The sequence below is a fragment of the Halichoeres trimaculatus genome, unplaced genomic scaffold (genome assembly GCF_033239565.1).
Source record: "Halichoeres trimaculatus isolate MK-OKI-2021-1 unplaced genomic scaffold, fHalTri1.1 fHalTri1_scaffold_3, whole genome shotgun sequence".
Classification (NCBI taxonomy): Eukaryota; Metazoa; Chordata; class Actinopteri; order Labriformes; family Labridae; genus Halichoeres; species Halichoeres trimaculatus.
The window spans coordinates 23,057,870-23,080,172 of NW_027437181.1; the positions used below are offsets into that span (position 1 = coordinate 23,057,870).

The window sequence follows — 22,303 nt, forward strand, 5'->3', positions numbered from 1 at the left end:
AGCGTGAGACCTTAGTACGCATGCGCGAAACTGCAAAACCTTGTGATTTCAAGTAAACGGTCTCTGCCTCCGACGCACATTACAATCATGAAGCCAGCACAAAATGCTGTCCACCCCCTCTGTTAGCCCCCCTCTTATTGACAAATCAGCAATTTCCTTTTTTTATTTCTTAATTATGACAAATTGTATACGAACAACTGAAAAAATATATTTTTATAAAAATATATATATATTTTTTTCTTGTTAGCCTAGGGGAGGCACTGCCTCCCCTGACCGCACACCACTGTTTATAACGTTAAAAAAAAAAAAAAAAAAAAAACTTTAAAAAGAAAAAGCTACCTAAATTTTTCCACAGTTCACAAAGTTTTCCAAAAATTTTAATGTAATTGTTATAAAAGTGGACAGAATTTAGTTTGTGCTGCCCTTTATGAGCATGCAATGCCGTTACATTAATTTTCTGTTTAGTTTTCACATGACTTTGGTTTTAAATGTTTTGGTCATCCTGGACTTGCATAGCGTAAACACACAACTCAGTGCAGAAAAGCATCAGCAAGCAGCTCCTGAATGTCTGCAGTTTAGACCATATCTTCTTCATATCTTCTATCTTATCAGTTTTGAGAGGCAATTGCATTAGCCCTTCAATGGGATTTTCCATTGGCATTAGCATTATGCTAGCAGACTTTTGCTAACTGAAGCTAGCTGGTCAAGAATTACTTTCCTTGCCATTTTTTTTTTTCTGTTTTCCATTGCCTTTGTATGTTGAGTCTAAATAAACCACCAAATCAACAGTCTCTCATTTCATTGTTTTTCACTAGGAACTGTTAAGTGATCTGTCCATAGACTGTATAAAACATGGACGTAGTCTCGCCGACGTCACCCGTCTGTTTCTGATACAGAAAATGAAGCACATCAGCTATAGTGGCCATATTGGTAGTGGCAAGGGCTTTGCTGTACTGCTTTTGTACAGCCATAAGGGCGCCTGGTCACGGTCACGTGACCCTCAGCTGTGCCTCTTATTGGGGGAGCTTGCGATCTTATATCCTCTGAACGGCCAAGTTAGAAAAAAAATCACCCCCTGTACAGTGGGTGCCGGTAGTAAAATTAGCGACTCAGACAGGATAAGTTTTTTGAACCAGGCTGTAAATAGGTTATTATCTGCTTTGAAAACTGCTTTTTTGGCTTGGTGTGTATGTGACACTCAAGAAACAGCAGATTTTAGCACTCCCGCATTGTGTCATATTCCCAGACCGGAGGTTGCCGCTTGGATCTGTCGAGCCAGGTACGTACATTCAGGGAGGGCAGAATAGAGTTCATACAGTTTTTTATATCTGTCTCACTCACACACACACACACACACACACATACTTCTACTGTAACAATTTCCATATCAGCATTATCAGCAACCTTAATTCAAGTGATTTACAGACACATCTGTAGGGACTACCAGTGAGAAGAGCTGCCGCTTATGTTTACATAACATTATTGGGCTCACAGAAACATTATTAGTAGCTGTGAGTTATAGAGGACTGGGATGGTCATTACAATTTTGGGAGAGTCTGCTGCCTAAATTTACCTTTGAAGCATACATCTGCTCTCCAGAGAGAGCACTGCATGCACAGCTTTGACTGCTGATTGGTTGTTACTTGAACCATGGCTCTGCTTGTAACCAATCAAATGGTACTGTGGGTGGGACAATGTTAGAGGCGGAGTAGTGACTGCAGACAGTGGTGCAGCTGCATCAGAGTTGAACTAACACAGTTTTTTTTTAATTAAAGTGGGATTATATTGTGGTACTAACCACATCAGATGTTGGTCAGCTTTGACCATTCAATGAGAACCTGTGCCCATTACTGCAGATGGAGCGCTGTCTGCCTTGTTAAATTAGCTCATTTTGAGAGAGTCATACCCTAGCACTCATCTTGCTTTATACACTCAGCTGAAAACGTTTTCATCACTTTCCTTTTTGTACTAGATCAGCAGTGAGAGGGATAGGTGAGGGAAAACTTTTCTAACACTATCACAAGACTCATTTAACTTTCCAGAGTCACAGGTTTGTGCTTTAAATCAGAACAAGAATCTGCTCTGTTGTTGACTGTGCTGACCTAAGAGTTTCTTTTTAAGGCTACCTGAAAATGTTAGTGCTCCAGGTGTATTAGATTTAAAAATAAAAATAATAAGCTTAGGCTTTGTAATAAAAAGCCTGGAACAACAGACCTTTCTGAAGTCACCTTGTTCCTGCTGTGCATGACGATGGAACACAACTGACCATTCAACTTGGGAGCATTTGGTTAAAACTGAAGGTCAGTTTTCATTTTGCCTGTTGCACTTAGGCCACAACTTTGGATGAAATGTTAAGGCTAAGAAAGCAGCAGCTAACCTCTCTATTAATACAGGGCATGCAATCAATATGCTACTGGCATTTCTAGGTTCCCTTACCCTGCAGCGCTTTTCTTAATGGGAGTATGTTCCCATTTTCTTTATTGTGTGAACCCATCTATCACTACCAACCAAATATAGCTGGATCTACCATTATGGGATGAAAATGCTGTTGCTTTGGATGAAAAACAGTTGTGCAGTGTTGTAACCTTGGTTGACAAATTTCACTTCATTTTTTTCTGCATTTTACTTGTCTTTGATTTGCACTTGAATCTGAAGTAGACTTGGCATGATAAATGCTCAGTCACGTGGTAAATTATTCTGCTTGAAGATGGTTGCCAAGAAGAGATGCCTCTGGTCAGTGGCAAGGTTGAAAAATACAATGTGACGTTCAAAAAATTTTCTGTGGTTAGTAAGACTACTACGACTGTTACAGAGAGTGGGCAGAGACGTGCAGGAAAGAGACAGAAGTGGAACCAGCAATTGCGACAGGAAGTGTTGCCTTTGAACATGGAGTGTGTGCTTTAACCTTAACTTGTGCTTATACCAAAACTGACTACGATACATAGTCTTTTTTTTTTTTTTTTGGTAATTTCCCTTTAAAATAATGTATTAATCACAAGCCATTAAAGTTCAAATGTTGCAGCTTGTTTAAATTATTAACACCTGCCAGGGTTAGACAGCATCATGGGTCATCTGCAAGTCCAAGGTTTGCTGGATACTGCTGATTTTTTCCCCCTCATGCTGTTGTTTCACCAAGTATTTACTTGTGGCCAGCCGGTTAGCTTTACAGATCTATTCTGACCCCTCATCAACAAAGCATTTCTACCCTCAGGCCTGTGAATGTGACTCACTGTCTGGAGGAGGGAGCTGTTCAAAATAAGCTCTCTATTTCACCTTACCGCAGTAACTGATATGCTATAATAAGGTCTTATTTAAAGTGATGCTTTATCCAGAGGCGTAGCTGACTTTTAAAATATACCAAAGCTTATATTGCCTCATAAAGACACACCTCTTGGAGCTAAAACTTCTGCAGGACAGTCACTGAATGATCCTTAAAGCGGCAAAAGAAATCATTAATCCTGAGATCTCAGACGTGTATGCAAGCCTGGGATTTTTTCTCCAGAGCCACTGATTGGAGACAGACAGGGAGAGCCCAGTAATCCTTTTAGAGACTATAACCTGTAGCTGATCTAGTAAAGTATAATTGGAGATTGGAATTGTGTAACTTATAAAATGTTTGTTTAAACTTTTACACCCAAATGAGCTTTATCTAGTGCGACACGAACAGTTACAAACCAGAAAATGTGCCCATAACTCCGTGAAATCACCCTGGCTGTAGTCACTATGCCCACAGTGTCGTACTTGCACTCAGTCAGTGGAGCAGATCAAGGATTGCTCTCTTAATGGCGTAAAGACAATCTCACCTCCTGTATCCTTTTTTTCATTATAATAGAACCATTGAGTGCACATTTACTCTGTCCTAAATCAGTCGACGCTTCACACCAATACACTGACTCGACTTAATCTCTGCACAGTTAGTGTCAGTTCAACTCACCTGCAAAGCAGCCACCCACACTGAACTCCTACATCAGCCTACATAAGTCTGACAGCGCTGTCAGTCCAACACGCAGTCACACTGGATGGGTATAAAGGAGGTTGTACTAAAATCTCACTGCAGAGAGGTTTAGCCAGTTGCATTCAGTCTGTGTGGAAGCTGGGAGCATTAGAGCATCCAACGGCAACCTGTCATTCTCACCAGCGTTGTGCCTCTCTTGGTTTCCATTACCCTGCTCAAGTACCATCACAGGTAGTTTTGTAGCAGGGTTCATTTCCTCAGTTTTGAAAGTTTACAGCCTGCAAGGTTGTTGCACATTCCACTCGTTGTATACAAGCCTGCAGCTAAAACAACTGCCCTTTACAAATGGTGTGTATAGATAATGTAGGCATGGAAAATCAGTGAAGGAATGGAACATGATTTATTTGATACATGCTCTATCACTCATATTCAATTTTGAATCTTTCTTTTCTTTTTTCTTCTTTTTTTTTAAGTTAAAATGTTTCAATTGGTAGTGCTTGTTTGAAAAAGTGAGGTGAAACTAGATGTCTTCACATTCAGAGAAACTGATCCTTTGACTCAAATCAAAGATATTGGGGTAACACTTCACTTTAGAGGTCTGCAAATTTCATCGCACTTGGGTAATAATTAGACTAAGTTTTTTCTTATTTCTTTGAAATTACCCCTGAAATTTGATGAAAATTTGGTAGCACTTAACTTCTGGCCAGATTCTGTTTTGCTGTGTGCCTATACTTGCAGTGTCTATCACAATCAGGTATGGCCAATTTACAACCCCACTCTTGGTGAATATCACATCTGAAGGCCTCAGTTGTATCGTGTAAAACATTATAGGCCTTAATCATAAAGGTATATCATTTTGCATGTGATCTCAATTATGCATATCAACAAACTCGGTGCATAAGAACTTTGTGAAATTAAGTAACAAATAGCTAACTATCAACTGCTTATTGAGAAATTGAATTAGTAACCTACCAATTGTGACTGGTGACAATAAATTTGGACATTATTTTAAGTAATGTGATAATTTTTAAGAAATAAGAAAAAAAAATCTTTGTCTAATTATTACCTTAGTGTGATGAACTTTGCGTTCTAAAGTAAAGTGTTACCAATATTGTTTCAATCTTATCACAAGCAGAAGTCTTTGTAGCATATTGAAGCTAATAAAGGCAGATGTGTGTGTTTTTTTTCAGGTTTCCATCAGCACAGAGAGCGAGAAAGAAAACACCATTCACTGAGGGTCGTGACATCTACGTATCCATTTGTGGGAAGTGACAACAAAGATCCTGAGTGATGCTGCTCTCCCATCCATCTACAACACCTTGCTAAAGTAGGCCACAGATATTGGCATGTCTTGCTCTCTCACTTCTTTTCCTTAAAAAAAAAAAACAAAAAAAAAAAAAACAATTTGTCATTGCTTCCAGGGCTCTGCCATTTCTATCTGTGACAATCTGTAGGGCAGTCGCCTAAGAGAGTGACAAAACCTGTCACAGTGCGTCACTTCCACTCTCCCTCTCTAGCAAGCGGCAGGACATCTTTGAGTCTGCAGCACCTTTATCAGATACGGCAGTTCCTAAAGCTCTGCCTATAACAGCAGGCATTTTGGAGGAAAGGTGCCGGCGACTTTACAGAGACCTATTTGCAAACAAAATCACTGGGATACATTCCCCACAAGGCACCATCTGGCAGCCACACATACCTGCCTCGTCCCTCCCTCATATCACCAGTTTCTCTATTTATAGATGCTCTCTTGTCCATCCACCCACACATTGCATCTTGTTAAACAGCACCCAAAAGATGTTGAAACTGAAGAATCTCCTTTGGGCAGTCAATCATCAGGGCGATGCATGTCAACATATCCGGCTGTAAGGTGCTGGTTAAGTTTTCCTGACAGTCTGTTGTCGCTAACTATAGAAGTGAAAAATCAGCCGGCTCCTTGCCAGTCCTTGCTGTGATAGCAAGGCCGGCAATGACCTTCTTTGTCATTATCTGAACTCTTAGCCTATTTTTAGCTCGGCTGTTTTAGAGTTAGAAATGAGATGAGCTGTGAAATAAATGCCGAACTAAAGTGTGAGGTGAAAACTTGCCGCAGCCTCTGCTGGTGACAGATGGTGGAGGTGTCAGGCGTTATCTAATCTTTCTGTGTTCCAGGTTGATAGGAGGAGAATAACTTATGATGTGAGATGTCAGCTGCAGACCACCAGTGGGATATTCGTGTCATCAATAGAGCAATTAGAGTCTTATAACTGAGGGGAGAAGACTAAATTTGTTTTACCAGTATAATATTATTGATCAAGCTTCTCTGAGCCAGGAAATTATTGTGAGGTCCACTACAAAACCTGCGCTTGCAACCTTGTCATGCACATTCTGCATTATTATAAGGTCCACTTCTCTTATTTTGAATGCTTTCATCAATGCTAAAGGAGATTAACTAATTTATTTACAATACAACAAAATCTTTTAAAATTCTTGTAAGCATGCACAAATATAACAGAAAATCAAACAAAAAGACACCTCACTAATTGATGTTCTCTCCCTACAAATGCAACACCCTGCTTCCCATGCTTGTTTGTGCATTCATCCTATCCTCTTTTCATTTATGTCCAATCCAAAGTTTTATCCTCTTAGAGCAAGATTGAACCAATACTGAATTTCAATGCAAAATGCCGCCTTTGAATTTGAAATAAGTCATCAAAATCCAGATGTGCTTGCACAGCTCCTGATTAAGATGCTGCCAAAGCACGGCCTCTCTTTTCTCTCGCTGTCATTTTTGGATGGATTTCAACAACAGCCTCATACAGAACAATTAGTCAGTGTGCATGGATCAGCTTTTTAATTACATATTGAAATATTACTCATAAGCAAAAACATATTGATTACTCGCTGGTGAAGGTACTTATATGTTACCCTCAGAGCACGGGCACAATACATTCTCTTTCATTGCGTTCTGGTCTGTGTGTGTGTTTGTGTGTGTGTGTATGTGTGTGTGTGTGTGTGTGTGTGTGTGTGTGTGTGTGTGTGTCTTGATAATTATAGGTTGCAGAGTTGGCAGGGAGACATGGTGGTGTGTGGGGGAACGCTACCTCAAGCCCTTCCGGCAAGAAAAGAGCCTGGTAAACAAATCTCACCAAACTGAGAGGAAAAAATCTGTTTAAACTAGGGCAGTATATTAACTTTCCATGAATATTATTTTGACTTCTGGGTCTGTTTTGTCAGTTGTTGTCCCCATTGTGGGAGAAGACATTGGAGTTTGGAGATGAAAACATTTTACCAGTGAAATGCTAGTGAACTGGTAATGCAGTAAAAAATATATATGTTGTGTAAACAGTTGGAAAAGGCAGAAGTCAAATGTCTGCACAGTAAATGGGAAATAGATGTTACTGTAGGATATATAATTCTGAACCTTTGCAAAGTTTGATGTAAATGTGAACACTATGGCGGCATTGCTATAAGAAAAGCCTATTGGTACATACATCAAATTTCCTCCTGTCAACTACATCCTGCTCTGCTGTCTTGTTAGTAAAAACACACAGCACAGTGGGGTTCTTTACCTGCATTCTCCTGCCACATTAAAAGGTCCAATTACCACAAACAAATAAGCAATGTACAAGGAGGTGAAGGACAGGAAAGGCATTTTTCTCTTCTTTTCTCCCCTCACTTCATCTCTCGCTTTCACGCATTAAATTGCCAGTCCATGAACAGGGAGCCCATTGTGCTGCATGGTGTCACAAATTGGAAGGAGTGAAGAATGGAGATGCTTTGTTTCATGTAAAGCATATTCATCTTTTCAGTACAGTTGGCAGTGGTTCGGAGGAGAAAGTGTGAAGTCAGGCACAGCATGTAATTAGCAGGTAGAGGTAGAGTACAGATGCTTCATCGAGCCATCTGTGTGGAACATTTGTGAGGATCTCCTCGGCTGAGCTTCCATCCCTTGATTGTCTTCAGCTGCGTACCTCCATGACCCTTTCTCCTGTTTGCTCAGCCTGCCAGCATATCGCCTCCCTCTGCCTCACTGTACCGCCTGCTTGCAAGCCTGCATGATGCAATAACCTGTGTTCATCTTTGCACTTCCTGATGCAAGCTCCTTGCTTTCCAAATACCATTCTTCAAGGTTCATGGAGAAATTTGACAGAAAAAAAGCTCGTTAATAATCCATGGATTCTGTGTCCATGTATAAATTCTGCTCTAACCTACAAGTGCAAGTTCTTAGTTGGTCACTGTTTTGACACTTTTCAGTGTTTCTCCCTCCCTCTCTGGGAGCCCTGCTTTGATTGATGACAACAAAAGGAGTGGTGAAATCTGAGGGGCTGGATGGAGAGATAACTGACTGGCTTAGAATGACTCAGTCTGTAGCAGAGAGTCAGTCTGCTGCAGCCTGGAGGAAGAGAGTGAGACAGGAGTGCAAGAGCAAGGGGGAGCAGGGGAAGAGAGAGGAGGTATCATGGGGTAAATGAGGCCTTACAGTTCGGTCGTGCACATAGCTTCATCATCCTTGGCTCGTGTTTGGGAGGCAAACATGACTGGGCTAATGTTGCTTCATTTGGGAAGAAAAACATCACACACTGTCAGAGCGATGTGACCAAACACACAACGGGGCCTCGCCAACAGCCTTCTATCTAATCAATCTACTGTGAGAAGACATAAGACAACCACAAACAACATGCACTCGCACAAGACCGCACACACCCACAATGGGCAACTACTAAACTACAGCACATGAGCACACGCTCCCATACACAGCCAATCTCATATCTTCTGACAGATACTCATACTCCCACGCAAGCGCATGCATCAATCACTGGCTCTTTTTTCCCTCTCAAATAAAAACACGCTGTCACACACACACACACACAGGAGATATGTATACAACACATGCCAAACCTGTCTGACTGCCAGACTGCTTCCTACTACTTTGATCCTTTTGGGAAACTGTGATTATTCTGATGGCAGCTTATATGTCTGACCTCAGGGTTATTGAGATGTTATTTATAGGCCAACAGTAACCCTTAAAAATGTATTGCAGCCCTCACTGCCTCGCTGACATCAGCAGGCAAATTCCCTCTCCAGTGACCTTGTCTTTTATGCGCTTGATCTACACGGATGCAGAGAACGTGCAACGTGACCAGGTCAGTCACGGCACAGGGAAATGTCCCCCTCCCCAACCCCCTTTGTAGCCATCATTTGCGCTTCATGTTTTTTTGTCACAAGGCGATGGCTGCCAATGATGTCAGAGTGGTGGCGGGAGCAGTGTGGACACTGGCGTCGGGGGGACTTTGGCGTGCTCTCCCTCTTTAAATAGCCCCAGATCTAATCTGCAGACAGCAGCAGAGTTCTGACAGATCTTGCCTCGGTGCCTCCTCCCACTAGGTGACACATTCTTTATTTATTTTTCCGCTCCTCCGCTCTGGTATTCACTCCATGGAGCACTGGCCCCTCAAGCTATTGTCAGTTCCGTTCTCCTTCCATGTCTGAAAAACCAAATGGATTTACAGGGTTTACTGTCAACCCCTCCCTTTTTGGAGCTTATGAATGTGGCATGTTCTTCTATTTCCACTGTTTTATTTCCACGCTGTCCAATCCTTTAATATGATGTGGTCATTCTGCTCATCATGGTGGTGCTGCTGTCATCGTGTTTTATCTTTTTTTCCTTAGCATGACTTCCACTTGTGACACTGTATACGCCTTGATTTATTTGCAATCTTTGCTCATTATGGTCCAAGTTTGGTGTCAGGATGGTGCTCACGACTGTATGAAAGACAGTAATTTGGAGTAGATTCAATCCATCTTTTTCTCAGAAAGCCTGAGAGAAAATGAATCAAAATGAAACAGCAAGATGTTGATGCTCAATTTACCAACTTTTCTGCTGCTCTTCAGCAGTCTTAATTAGGACTCGTCAATCGACAGATACTGATACTTAGCCAAACACACAGAGGGATGACATTTTGGAGTGACAAGCAGCACAACAAAATACTTGGAGACTACACTGTTTACGCCAACACCTTTTCTTAACCTTAATCACACGGTCTTTATTTTAAGCTTACTAACAAACACGCCAGAAACATTTCAGTTTAACAAAAAAAACAACAACAACAACAACAAAAAAAAATCAATATGTCTCAAACCTTAAAGTGATACTTCAGTGGACTTATCATAATTGTGTTGTTAAGTGTCAAAACCTAATCGGTTATTTGCATCAGGAGTCATCGTGCATTATTATTACCAGTTGTGGAAGGCACTATAGAAAGTTTTGCTGTTGAAAGTGGCTACAGATTAGAAAGTGCTCATAAGTGTCATTCTAGAGAGCAGTGATTTTGTCATTCAGTTTGGAGGACTTGGAAGCTTGACACCAATCTAGAGTCTCCGCTCCCTCAGGGTCCAAATACTAACCACAGCTTGCCAGTTTTAATTTAAAGCGGGGGAATGGATGCTTTCAGTTTTCAGTTTTCAAATGGAAACTTGCTGATTTCATTTTTTATTTAGGAAGTCATGACAAGTTGCCTTTTCTTATCTAATACCTTTGGGAAACTTGCAGAATCTGCAGCTCTACTTTTGGCCAACAATAGAAAATTGCACTAATACAGAGCAGCGGCTTTGCATGCTTATAAAACCTTTTCATTCCTTTGAGTTAAGATTACAAAGCTCTTATCGTGTCCGCAGTGAGTTCCCTGCCTTACATTTTTAAAAATCTGAACCAGGTTTAGACACTGTCCATCTCTAGCTTCAGTAACAGTGCTGAAGAGATGCAATGAATACTTATTGTCTCTGTTACACTAACCCTAAAAGACGAAAAAAAAATGCTTTATTATGAAGACAGGATGATTAAAAGACTGTGATAGCAACATTAATAAAGATAACTTAGGAACTATCAAAATATTAGCTCAAGCAGTCACATAACTGAATATTAATTCAAGTTTGTAGCTGATCATTAGTTGTGAAGGTTCTGGCTCCCAACCACATGAAACAGAACACAATGAGAAAACCTGAACCTGAACTCTGTCAACACACCTCTCTGCTGTTCGTTCCCAACAACAAAAAGAATCATACCGCAGTACAGCACTATTTATTACTCACCAAACTGAAACCTATAAGCAGCATAAGTCTTTCTCTGTAAGTTTATGTATCAGTATACACAGTATTTACTTCACATTATAAATGGAGGACTTGTTTTAATAAAGCCTGTCAAGTTTCAGATTGTGACTTAAGTGTTTAGGCAGACTTCAAAGCAATAGGATAATCCTCAGGCAGTAGTCTCATCATATATTGCCTTGCATTGCCATTTCGATGTAAATGCATACCATCCCTCTCCGCACCGTGCTGAGAAGCTTGAAAATTAGCAAATATGTAATTCAGCGCAGTATCTGCACTCTTCATTGTGTATGCCGGTGGAGACGGCTGCTATGTGGACTACGCTGGGGTGGAAAAGAAGAAAACAAGGAATATAGTTTGACTTTATGCATTTCTGTGATGACATGGTGAAATCCTTTGCTGTGAGATATCCTCTCAACCCTGCTCTCTCCATACACAATTAATTTGATACAAGCAAGAAACATAAATCCTCAATGATTATTCCGTGTTCAGGACAACCGCAATGAATATTTTCATCTTCTCAAAACTCAAGAACAGCAGGGGATAGGGAAATTAGTTTTGTTGTATTATGGAGATGCTGCTGTTTTCTGCAGCATCGACAGGTTTCAGTTGTGGAGGTATGGGTTGATGTTGAAGGGAGGTCAAGGTTATTAGAGGAAGACAAAACAACAGAAAGGTTTTTTTTTTTTTTAACAAAAACAAACACTCTTTGTTGTTAGAGTGTGTTTCTTGAGCTGTGATCCTGTAAGGCAAGACTTTTTGGTAGTGATCATAATTTAACTGTAATCTCAGCACATACACACCACATCACAACTGGTGCAATTAAAAACCCAGTGGCTGATGTTGGAAAGCAGCCAGCTGTTCTGGGTTAATATATGGGCTTGGCCAGACGTCTGCGAGGTGACCGCTAGCTGGCAGCTGGTTGGATAAGGTTTCAGATTGCAAGTGGACATCATGGACTTTGGTCTCCTTTGTGCACATTTGTCATAGGAGATGATGAAGTACCCTAAAACTTCCTCTTCCTTAATTTGTATTTTGGTTGTTTCAACTTTTTTACACCTTTCTTCTCCAAGATTAAAGCTAATGATGCACTGATGTCTGAGTGCTGTGTCCTGCTGCTCTCTGGCTGAGATTGGAGTGTCTGCATTTAACTATTCAGGAGCTAAATCAGCATGAAAAAAGAAAAAAATAGACAAAGAGACAAGAAGATCCAGAGACCATGCTTTTTGATAATATTTCTCATTGTAGGAAACAACACACTCTGGACGGTGCTCACTTTGTGGTACCGTACTGTAATTTCACACACACATGCCCTCAAATCTTGAGTTTAATCAGCGCAGGCATTGGCAGGATCTGTCTTGACCTGAAATGGCATGCTAAAATATGTACATTGCTCTAAATATTCACCCAGTGTGTCCCGGTTACAGCTATTTCTTACTTCAGCACTGCTCTGCTTAGTGGTTTCGTTCGGCATGTGCTCTAATTTCCAGAGGGAAAAAAACGGAGGCTCCATCAGCCACAAATGTTATTCTGACTTTGCTTGTAATCTTCGGAGCAGAGCTGTGTAATGGATGTTGAATAGAAATGATGGTCAGAAATGGAGAGTAAAAGTCGCCCGGACCTTCTCCCTCACAAGTCGCCAAGAAAACTCCCCATGCAAGCACTTAAAGCAGCATAAATTATCCATGTGTCCCTGTATGTTATTAAAAATCAAAGCGTGCAGCATTCTACATTTGACTGACATGTCCTGTAAAGTATTAGGTGTGCAACATGGAGACGTTTTATAAAGTTGTAGCAAGACTTCTACATCAGCAGTCTTTTGGGGGAATTTTGAATGAAACAGCATTTATTATGAAATATGATAAACTGAGAAACACACAAAATGCTGATTTTCCATCTTCACCTCAAAGTCTTGAATTATGTATGTGAATATACAGCATCTACTCAATAATTTACCAAGTCAAACAAATGAGTGATTGGGCACAAAAGCATTTACTTCCTAAAGCAAAATGGGGAAAATCAGAGCATGTGAGCAAAGTAATAAATAACAGGTAATGTTTGCAGAGCCATGGAAGGATCCCATTCAAACCCATATGAAATATTAATTAAACAGGCCACACTTTATTTGGATAGCCCGGTTGTGAAAATCAGCACCCCATTAAGTGACTTTAAAGTGTCACTAAAAAGCCTTGGGTGTGTCAAATGCTGCTCATAATTATGTGAGATGAAGTCAATATATTTCTGAGCAGCAGTTTGATGTATGGCTGAGGTTACATCCATATACAGTATCCTGAAAGCCTGAAAGCTTTAATGCAGTAGAAATGGAGGAGGAGGAATACAGGAGTGAAGTCTCTTGCAGCTCTCTCTTTGGCTTGCCACTGGCCTGATTAGTATTCTATCTGCAGCGTAGGACACTGGTCTAAATTTAACCAATAAAAAAAAAAAGAAAATAAGAAACTGGACTCACCCTTCCAACTCTGAGAGAACACAGCTGAGCGGACCTGAACTGCTCCCATACCTGCTAGAGGACCAGTGTTTATGTTTTTTCTTTGCCTCTGGCCACAACTCTGGCACTTGAGCAACGGTTCTGTGTCTAGGCTTGATTGGGTGCTTCTAATGACATGCCTCGGTGCTGCTGGCAGGGTGCTTTTGGCCAAACTTGCACCAACACTGCCTTGCCACTGTATGTCTGGGATACAGCTTGACTTTTTTCTCTTTTTTTTATTTTTTTCGATTGAAAATACCAACTTGCTTAGGTTTTCCAGTACTGAGAGGTCAATTTTTAACATGATGTATGAATGAACACAGAAACAAAAATGTAGCATTGGCGCTGTCATAAGCACTATGGTATACATTTCTATTAGTAGATGGCCACTGACAAAGACATAAATAGTGTTAATGCATTCAAAGAAGATTTATGTCTGCAATTTAAAATGTCAGGCAGCAGTAGCTTTTAGTTCCTCGTCTCTTTCATTGTCACTCTGAACACATCACTATGTTTGCTCAGATAGCAATGGCAGATGCTCTAGCAATCACTGCGGTCCACTCTATTCATCAGCCACCACACCCAGCACTGATCTCAAAAAGTCACCGTTCAGCTCCGAGTAATGAAAGTGGAAATAAATGGATAGCTTTGTAGAGAGGGAGAAGGAGAGGAAAAAGAGTGTGCATCTATCAATTAAATGATGAGCAGAGTGTGTGGGGTGAATTAAGAGAATTGAATGGCCCATTTTCCCTCCTCATTGGGAATCATCAACACAAAATAAAGCTATAGTAGATAAAAGAAAGAAATCCAATAAAGTGTAATACGGATGGAAAATGCAGCCACTGGCCGTCATGAGAGTTTACAGCAAGATTGTCTTCAGAAAATTTAAAATAGAGTCTTTTAGGAAAAAGAGTCGCCAAAGTTTGCTGTTTTGCACTGTTCATGATAATTTTTCAAATTAAACCGTAATGTCAAATTGTTTCTTTCTTTATTGTTCTCGCTCTTAGCACCTCCCACAAAGTGTAACATTTTTTCCAGCAGTTGGGAGGCATGAAACACTTCTGACAGTTATTTTGACAATGTGCTGTGAAAGGCGGGTAAGAAGTGGGTGGGTGGGCTGAGTGATGATGTTGTTAGTCGTGCCAGGGCTTCTTTTTCCTTCCTTCCTTGATGCTTGTTTTCGCCTTTAATGGCTCAATGCCCCTCAAAGAGACGATACCCGAGGCAACCTTCAATTGTTTGTTTTCTCTTTCTTTGCTTTCCTTTTAGAAAAACAAGATGATCAGCCTGGAATCATCTCCCGCTTTTTTATTCGTTGGCACCCAGACAAAGGATGTGTGTATGGAGGGATGTACATGAGTAAAAAATAAAATCCAATTTATGAATAGTCATGGATCAGAGGTTTCAGTATCCAGAGCATTTGGGGCCAGTCATTCTAAGACAAGATGCTGTTATCCGAGATTTACCTCTGCACACTTCATTACAATGCAAAACTGTTAACATTGAAGTGCCGGAACGGTTTTATTCGTCATTTGTTGATTCAAGGCTGTAAGGCTTGGTTGTACTAAATCTTGGCGTGCTAAACCCCTGATACTGCTGTGTTTTGATACGCCAAATGTTCACCAAAGTTTTAGCAAGAAAGTTTGTTATTCCTGAAGGATATTCTCTGTGTTCTAGGATCAATAGTGTATCTTCTCCCTCCAGTAGCCTCACTGATAAAAAAAAACAAAACAAACATATTTGTCAAGTGAAGGTGCATTCATTGATCTCTGGTGCCACTTTTTTTTTTCTATGTTCAAGTGCACAAACAGGTTTGAACTCAATACTTGGGTTACAAACAAGAAGGAACAGGTAATGCCATGTTTGCAGACTTTTGAGCCACAAGTTCGACCCCTATATCATGAAAAGAGAAGAATTTTGATATTAATCCCACAAAATTAACTCAACACTTTTTTAGCAGCCTGTATTCAGAATAGTTGTAGTTACATGTATGGATAGTTTCCTCCTGTCTTCCCGAGCTCACACTCATACATATGTATCAAGCTCAGGCAGGCAGGCAGGCAGGAGTGGGTAGAGAACAGCATGATGCTGTGTTTTGCACTGTGTATTTCTAATTGCCTGACCACCAGCAGCTAAAACCAGATTCAAGTCCAACACTAAATGTTTCCTGAGCTGTTTTCCACTTCTTCTCCTCAAGCAAGCCTCCCTGGAGCCCGTGCAGGCGGAGCAAACTGCCCGTCTACCTGCTGCTAGCGGAGGCCACAGTCAACCTTTATCAATCTGTCAATCAGGCAGGGACTGTCGGAGCATCAAGCCCCTGCTACCTCTCCTGCTGAATTTGGCTTTGGAACAGTTTCCCCAATTGCCAGAGTTGTGTCCATGCAATTAGACTGAGGGAGAGGTAATGGTGTCACTTTCCTGCAGGTGCCGGGAGGGGCTCTAGTCTCTGCATCTGGTCGAGCAGAGGAGAGGCTGTTTGGCAGGGCATATTTCCTCAGGGTGCACTCATCCAGCAGTGTCACAGAATCATCCCGTGTCAAAGCAGCATTTTTTTTTGTCTTTTTGCTACAGGCATCAATTAATGGAGCTGCAGATTTATATTCACAGCTATCTTGTGTGCAGAGGTCACACCGTCTCCTGCCTGGGTCGAAGTAGACTACAAAGAAAAAGTTTGGAAAGTACAACCTCATGCATGGCTCTCACTGTTTTATTTCATTACTCCAGAGACACTCGACTTTGCTGATGATCTTTTTCCCCCTTTTTACTTCAATGACAAAGAAGTAGCACATAATGTCAAAAATAGTTTATCTTTAGCTATTAAGTTTCTATTCAACTTTCTGTCAGAAGTGCTGAAACAATCAGTGGGAACAGCTTGAACTGAAAAGAAACGAAACTCTGTGAGGATGAGATCCTTTTAAGGGAGGAATCAAAGTAGGGCATCATAATGGCAACTGCACTGTGGATACAAAACACTGTGGGACTTGCTCCCATGCAGAGAGACTGTGCATTGATCTGAGCAAATTGGTATGATAAGTAGGGAAATTAGGTTTTCATTTACATAGAAATGTGGGGAAATATGGCTCAAGCTCACAGTCTTGCCAAGAAGTTTCTTAATTGATTTGGGATTTTATTGCCCTGTTTTAAGACACTCATGAATCATGGCCATGATTGAAAGAGGCATCAGGTGCAGGTTTGTTTAGTCAGGCTTGCTATAGATGCCAATGTTTGTTTATAGTTGTTTCAGATACTGAAATATATCACTGGATTGCAAACTCAGTTTTCTCGAGGACAGTGTAATACTTCTACACTTCTGACATTTTCTGTCAAAATACAACATTAAAACTAGAACAGAGTTTGTCTAGCAGGTTACTTTTTCACCCCCCCCCCCCCCCCCCCCCCCCCACACACACACACACACACACACACACACACACACACACACACACACACACACACACACACAGCAAAAAAACAAACAAACAAAAGAAAAAAAAAAGAAAAACAGCTGTTCAGTAAACTAGCGTCCAAGCTTTTAATAACATCACACAACAAATAAACACTGCCAATCAACATTGATGTTTTGCACTTTTTAGCCAGTTGACGGATTTTGGTCAACAGGTTGAATTTGGCCTGAACCAAAGTATAACTGATCTGTCCAGCTTCATGTCTGGCTTTGGGACATTGCTATGCATCTTGGAGGTGAGGCAAACCTTTTGTTTTGGATACATTCCTGATTTGTGTGAATTGAAGCATTTTGATGCTTTGTGAATGAATATCTTATGAGTGTTTTATGTAAATAATAAATAAGGAACCTAAGCCCCCCAAGGTTTTTTAATAGCTGTGATACTGTGAGCAGTTTTAAGAGCCACAGCCACATTTTTATTTTATTTTAGTTATTTTTCATGTTTGTTTTCCCCTACTTTGCTATTAGTTGGTTTGGAACACAAAAGAGGAGGTATGGACTAAGATCAGCACTTCCCACCATGTCTTGAAAAATGCTTCATAGTGGGGTGAAGTGTCTTTTTTATTTTGTCTGCTAATTTCCAATATAAACACACTGACGTGACAATAAATACACTAAAATTGCTGCTTCAAAAAATCAATTCACCAGTGGCTTGGAACCATGTGCTAATTTGAATACTTTATGAACCTTAGCAAAAGTTCAGTCAGGAAGACTTGGTTCTCACACTCGTCTGTTTCTTCACTTCCTCTTTCCTGCTTGTCACCATCAGCTGAACAGGGGCGTGTCAACTTTTCTCTCCATCCAATCACATCGTCTCTGCTTCAATCATAAGCCAATAATCTTATGGCTGTCAAAGTTTGAATGCTGTCTCTTCTGCTTGTCAGCCGTCTTTTGGGCTCTTGTCATGACCCTCCTCCACCTCTCTGGGCACCCCCTGCAGTCCTCACAGAATCATCAGGATCCAGCCTTCTTCTGACTCTCCCCACCACCACCACCACCACCACCACCACCACCACCGGTGTCTAGGACTCCATCGGGGATATTCATAATTTATAATGTCATTGTACCCCCTACAATGATTATTTAGCTTAAAGCTTGGTTGGATCTAACCACCAAACTTTTCTTTGCTTTTATTCCTTAAAACTGTTCATAACTCTTTCTGGTGTATAAGTCTCTCCTGATTGAAATATGTTTACTGTATCTTTGCATCCATATCTCTGGCAACCTGAAAACTCTTTTCTCCCTAACTTATAAGACATTAGATCTCATCTCTGTTTGATACTGCTCTACACTACACTCTAAAACTGAAGGATGCAGGTGGACCTTCAGTTGGTGTAAAAGAAACTTTGAAGACACTTTTGTTGCCCTTGATTTTTCTTTTTTCTCTTTTTTTTTTCCACTATTCGGGTGTAAAGATGTATTGAACACACAAATCTCTTTAAAAACTATGTGCCACTACAAATTTAGCTACTCGCAGCCCATTTAATATCACTTCCATTGAGGTCATTGCGGATGTCACAGACTAAATGTAGACCAAAGCTATTTTTGGTCATTACAAATGACTCTGCAAAGCTATAGTGATACAAGACAGATGGATTTGAGTTTTCTTTGGGGCAAAGGGCCTGTGAATTCTCAGCACCATTTGTTTAAAAGTTAGTATTAAAAGGAAAAAAAGGAAATTAACATAAAAGCACACAGATGGATGAAATAAAATCTTAAATGCTCCTCCTGCAATTATGCTTTGGCAAACAGTCGCTGGAGTCAGCTTGCAGTGCCAGGGAGAAGTGAGTTAGGAATGACAGGTGTTAAATAGCTAGACCCAAATTTTCTTATTTTTTTTTATTGTCATTGTTCTCGACTGACATGCAGCCATAGAATTATGAGATGAACTGCTGACCTTCTGGCTCATGCAGCCCCTAAAGAGGAACACTTTCACCCAGGGGCCCTGAGCACATGACTCCAGCTCTGAAAAAGAACTGTTGTCTGCAGGCCAGGAGATAAGCCCCGTCTCTGTCTGTGTGCCTCTTTTTTTCTCCCTCTCTGTCTCTCCCTGCCTCCTTCACTTCTCCCTCTTTCTTTTCCATCCAGCTCCTCTTCCCCTGCATAATTTTATCAATTTTAGTCCATAAATATCCTTCCTGCGAAAAATAAACTTGTCAGAAGACTGCAAATGATGCCCAGTGCCCTTGTCCTATTTGTGTTGTGCTGACAAAAAAACTCCTTGCTCCAATGCAACAATGGATGACCTGGGTGTCTTCACCCTCACCTGACTCTGAAAGTCCTGACTGTGGGCAAAGCACTCCATCAAGCCGCCCTCTGTGCCAACACGAACAGCTGATTCCAGGAGTTATAGTCTCTGTTCTGACCTTTATAGCCAACATGGAGGTCATGCTCCCAGCTTCAACTCTGATTCATGTCTCCTCTGTTCATGTAAGAGGAATTTAAGCTAAACAAGTACAGACTGCACCCATCAGGTCAACTATTCACAGTTTGGGTTTTGGAAAGTCACAGATGCACATAGGAATAGGAATGAGTCATGGTGTCCAGTCTGCAGTTTAGTCTTTAATCTTTATGTAGTCGTGCTGGAAAATGTAGCTTTGTGTTTGTGTTTGTTCACACACATAACCTTTAGTCCTTGGTTACACACAAATTGCAAACACTTCTTCTACACGCTGGACTGCACCCTGTATTGATCCTCACACTGTACTCATTGACCATTAAAACCAAAGATGTACTGCTTTGCATTTAAAACAATTGGAGAGAACAAGGACAATCCAGTCAGTTTACATTGAAATGGACCGTTTCTCATCCTTTTTTGCCAATAGCAGAAGCAAAATAAGTCGTGATTTATCACATTCAAAAGCAAAACAAACAAAAAAAAAAAAAACAATGCTTTACTTTTCCTGTGCAAAAATTCATTCGTAGTATCTCTATCAACCATCTCAATTCCGCATAATAATCTGTGCTCACTCACTGGGAGCAACAAAACTGTGAGTCATAGTTGAAATGAGGACAGTGGAGCGGCTTTACTTGTCAGACTCTTCAGCTATTTCATACTTTACCACACGCAGCATGCAAATATGGATTTGGCTGTGTTGAAGTGAACGCACTTAATGCATGTTCAGTATTCGTAGCTAAACATGTGAGTCATTGATGACGAAGAGAAGATAACCCACGGTTAGAGGCCAACTATATAACTATGCAGCCTCAATTGAGTGTACTAAATATAATGCATAGTTCAGTGAATATATTTTGACCGGATGTAGAAAGGAATGACCAAAGTGCCAACATTAAAGGGGCTGTGAGGAGTTTCAAGTGGTCTTGCAAAATTCTTCCTTCTGGATATATGCCTGATGGTAATCCACACTTTAAAAAGAGAATTCCAGCACCAATATTACAAGTTACAGGTTATTTCAAAATGTTACTTCTTAGCTTCCTGGTCAGGTCGAACAGGACCAGTTTGATTTACAGCACATTTAGGTCTCTATGACAACACCACGCTGGCTGACAAAGTTTAGTAGTGAGAAGAGAGATCCGTGTTATTCTCTGCTGAAAACAATTTCTATGACTAATTTTGTAGTGATGGTGGACACAGGAGCCTAACTATCACAGAGAAAGAGGACAGAAGAGCAAAAGAAAACTTAAAGGGACAGTGATAGCGCATGGGCTTAAGGCTAACACAGGCTAAAATGTTTGTGATAATGTTCATTCCAACCCAAATGCAGCAGTTATTCTGCAGTGGTCTGTTCATAGGAGGTTACGTTAGCTCTGCTTGGTAGATGACTGGTAGGACATAACCAGGATTCACTAACATTACACATTATGGAAATGTTTTAGAGCACTGGGCAGCAGGGTGTGCTAAATATAGACAGCTACTGAACAACAGTACAAACTGACAGTGTTTACCTGTTGTAAGGTTTTCCTACAGATAGGTCGGAGCATCGGGCTGCCTATAGCGCTACACATTGTAACATAGTAACATATAATACTATGTTTGCTTGATGTCACATTTAAAACCATAGTGCTACGTAGCTATACTGATAAATACCTTACCTCGGCACTTTGTAGCCTATAAAAGGTTTGTTTTGATCTAATCTCCATCTAATTCCAAAACAAACACACCGCGCACCAGTGTGCGTGAGATTACTGGCTAGAAGGTGGTAAGGCAGCCAAACTAAAGCAGATCCTCCTCACAGCATCTTTAAGTCCGTCAGTCATGCTTACATTAAATGTAACATTTCCTTCAAACTAGGATTTTATGATGTTGCAGAGTGTCAGGCTTTGGTTGCCAGAGACAAAGTCATCACCAATAAATCTAAAGGATCTAACAAAAACAAAGGTGTTTGTATTGATCTTCAGTTCTTAATTGACCAGGGTAAACATACAATGAAGTCGTGTTGACTTAATACGCTTTGTTCACCCTCTTATTCTGTTTTTTAATGAACTTCAATGCAATGAGTCCAAAAGACCCACTTGAAGTGACTGGAGTGAGTACCTTTGGAATTAAATTGTTCCCCAAATTGTAAGGTTATCCTCAGGTGTGTTTGAAATGTATCTGATATTAAGATTTCAATTTAATAACCATTTCATCTCACCAAGGGCTTCATTAGCGCTGCTACCTCACAGCAAGAAGGTTGCCAGTTCAAATCCTGGTTCACACAAGATAGGCTTTTCTGTGTGGGGTGTATTCATGGGTTCTCTCTGGGTACTTATGCCTCCTCCCACAGTCTGAAAACATGGTCAACAGGCTGATTGGTGATTCTTAATTGTCCGTAGATGTGAGTGTGCCGGTGAAAGGTTGTCTCTGTGTGTCTGTGATTCATTACGTTTACATGCACATAGCGGTCCAACTAAGGTGATAGCTCAATTGTAAAGTCACAGCGGGGAATCTAGTCTTGTCTGCGTTTATATGCAAAAAAGAGAATCAGACTTCTAGCTGATGACGTCTCACTCTGCTTTGATAGGGGGCACTGTGTCCTTCAATGATAAACAAAGCTGTGGGCATATCAAAGTAGCTTTGATTCATCCAAAGAGGGAACAACATTTTAACGATGATGGCTAATATATGTGCCATAGTGTTTGTTTGTCCTGTAGGAGCTTAGAGACACTATTTATCATGGTCATCTACTTCCTCTTCAGGGTGCCGAGGTGGACCGAGACATGCCAAGACCTGCTGAATCCAACTGCAGTCCGATAGCAATCGCATTATGTGTTAATCCATTTATGCTCAGTGCTTTCTTGGTCCGACTAAGCTATTTACTAGGGATGGGCAATGAATGAATATTTCAATTGTCATCAAAATAATAATTAGAAAAAA

At 40.7% G+C, this 22,303-nt stretch overlaps 1 protein-coding gene and 1 long non-coding RNA gene across 3 annotated transcripts in view; one reads left to right on the top strand and one right to left on the bottom strand.

The window, feature by feature from the left end:
* Positions 1-14,871, top strand: part of LOC141787470 (uncharacterized) — a 116,626-nt gene extending 101,755 nt beyond the window's left edge. Inside the window, exons 3-4 of the long non-coding RNA XR_012598076.1 lie at positions 5,146-5,282; positions 14,793-14,871. This is a non-coding gene — a long non-coding RNA (uncharacterized LOC141787470). The remainder of the gene's footprint in view (positions 1-5,145; positions 5,283-14,792) is intronic.
* The window catches only part of insyn1 (inhibitory synaptic factor 1), a 49,821-nt gene that overhangs the window by 12,938 nt on the left and 14,580 nt on the right, over positions 1-22,303 (bottom strand). The gene's annotated exons all lie outside the window — the stretch shown is intronic.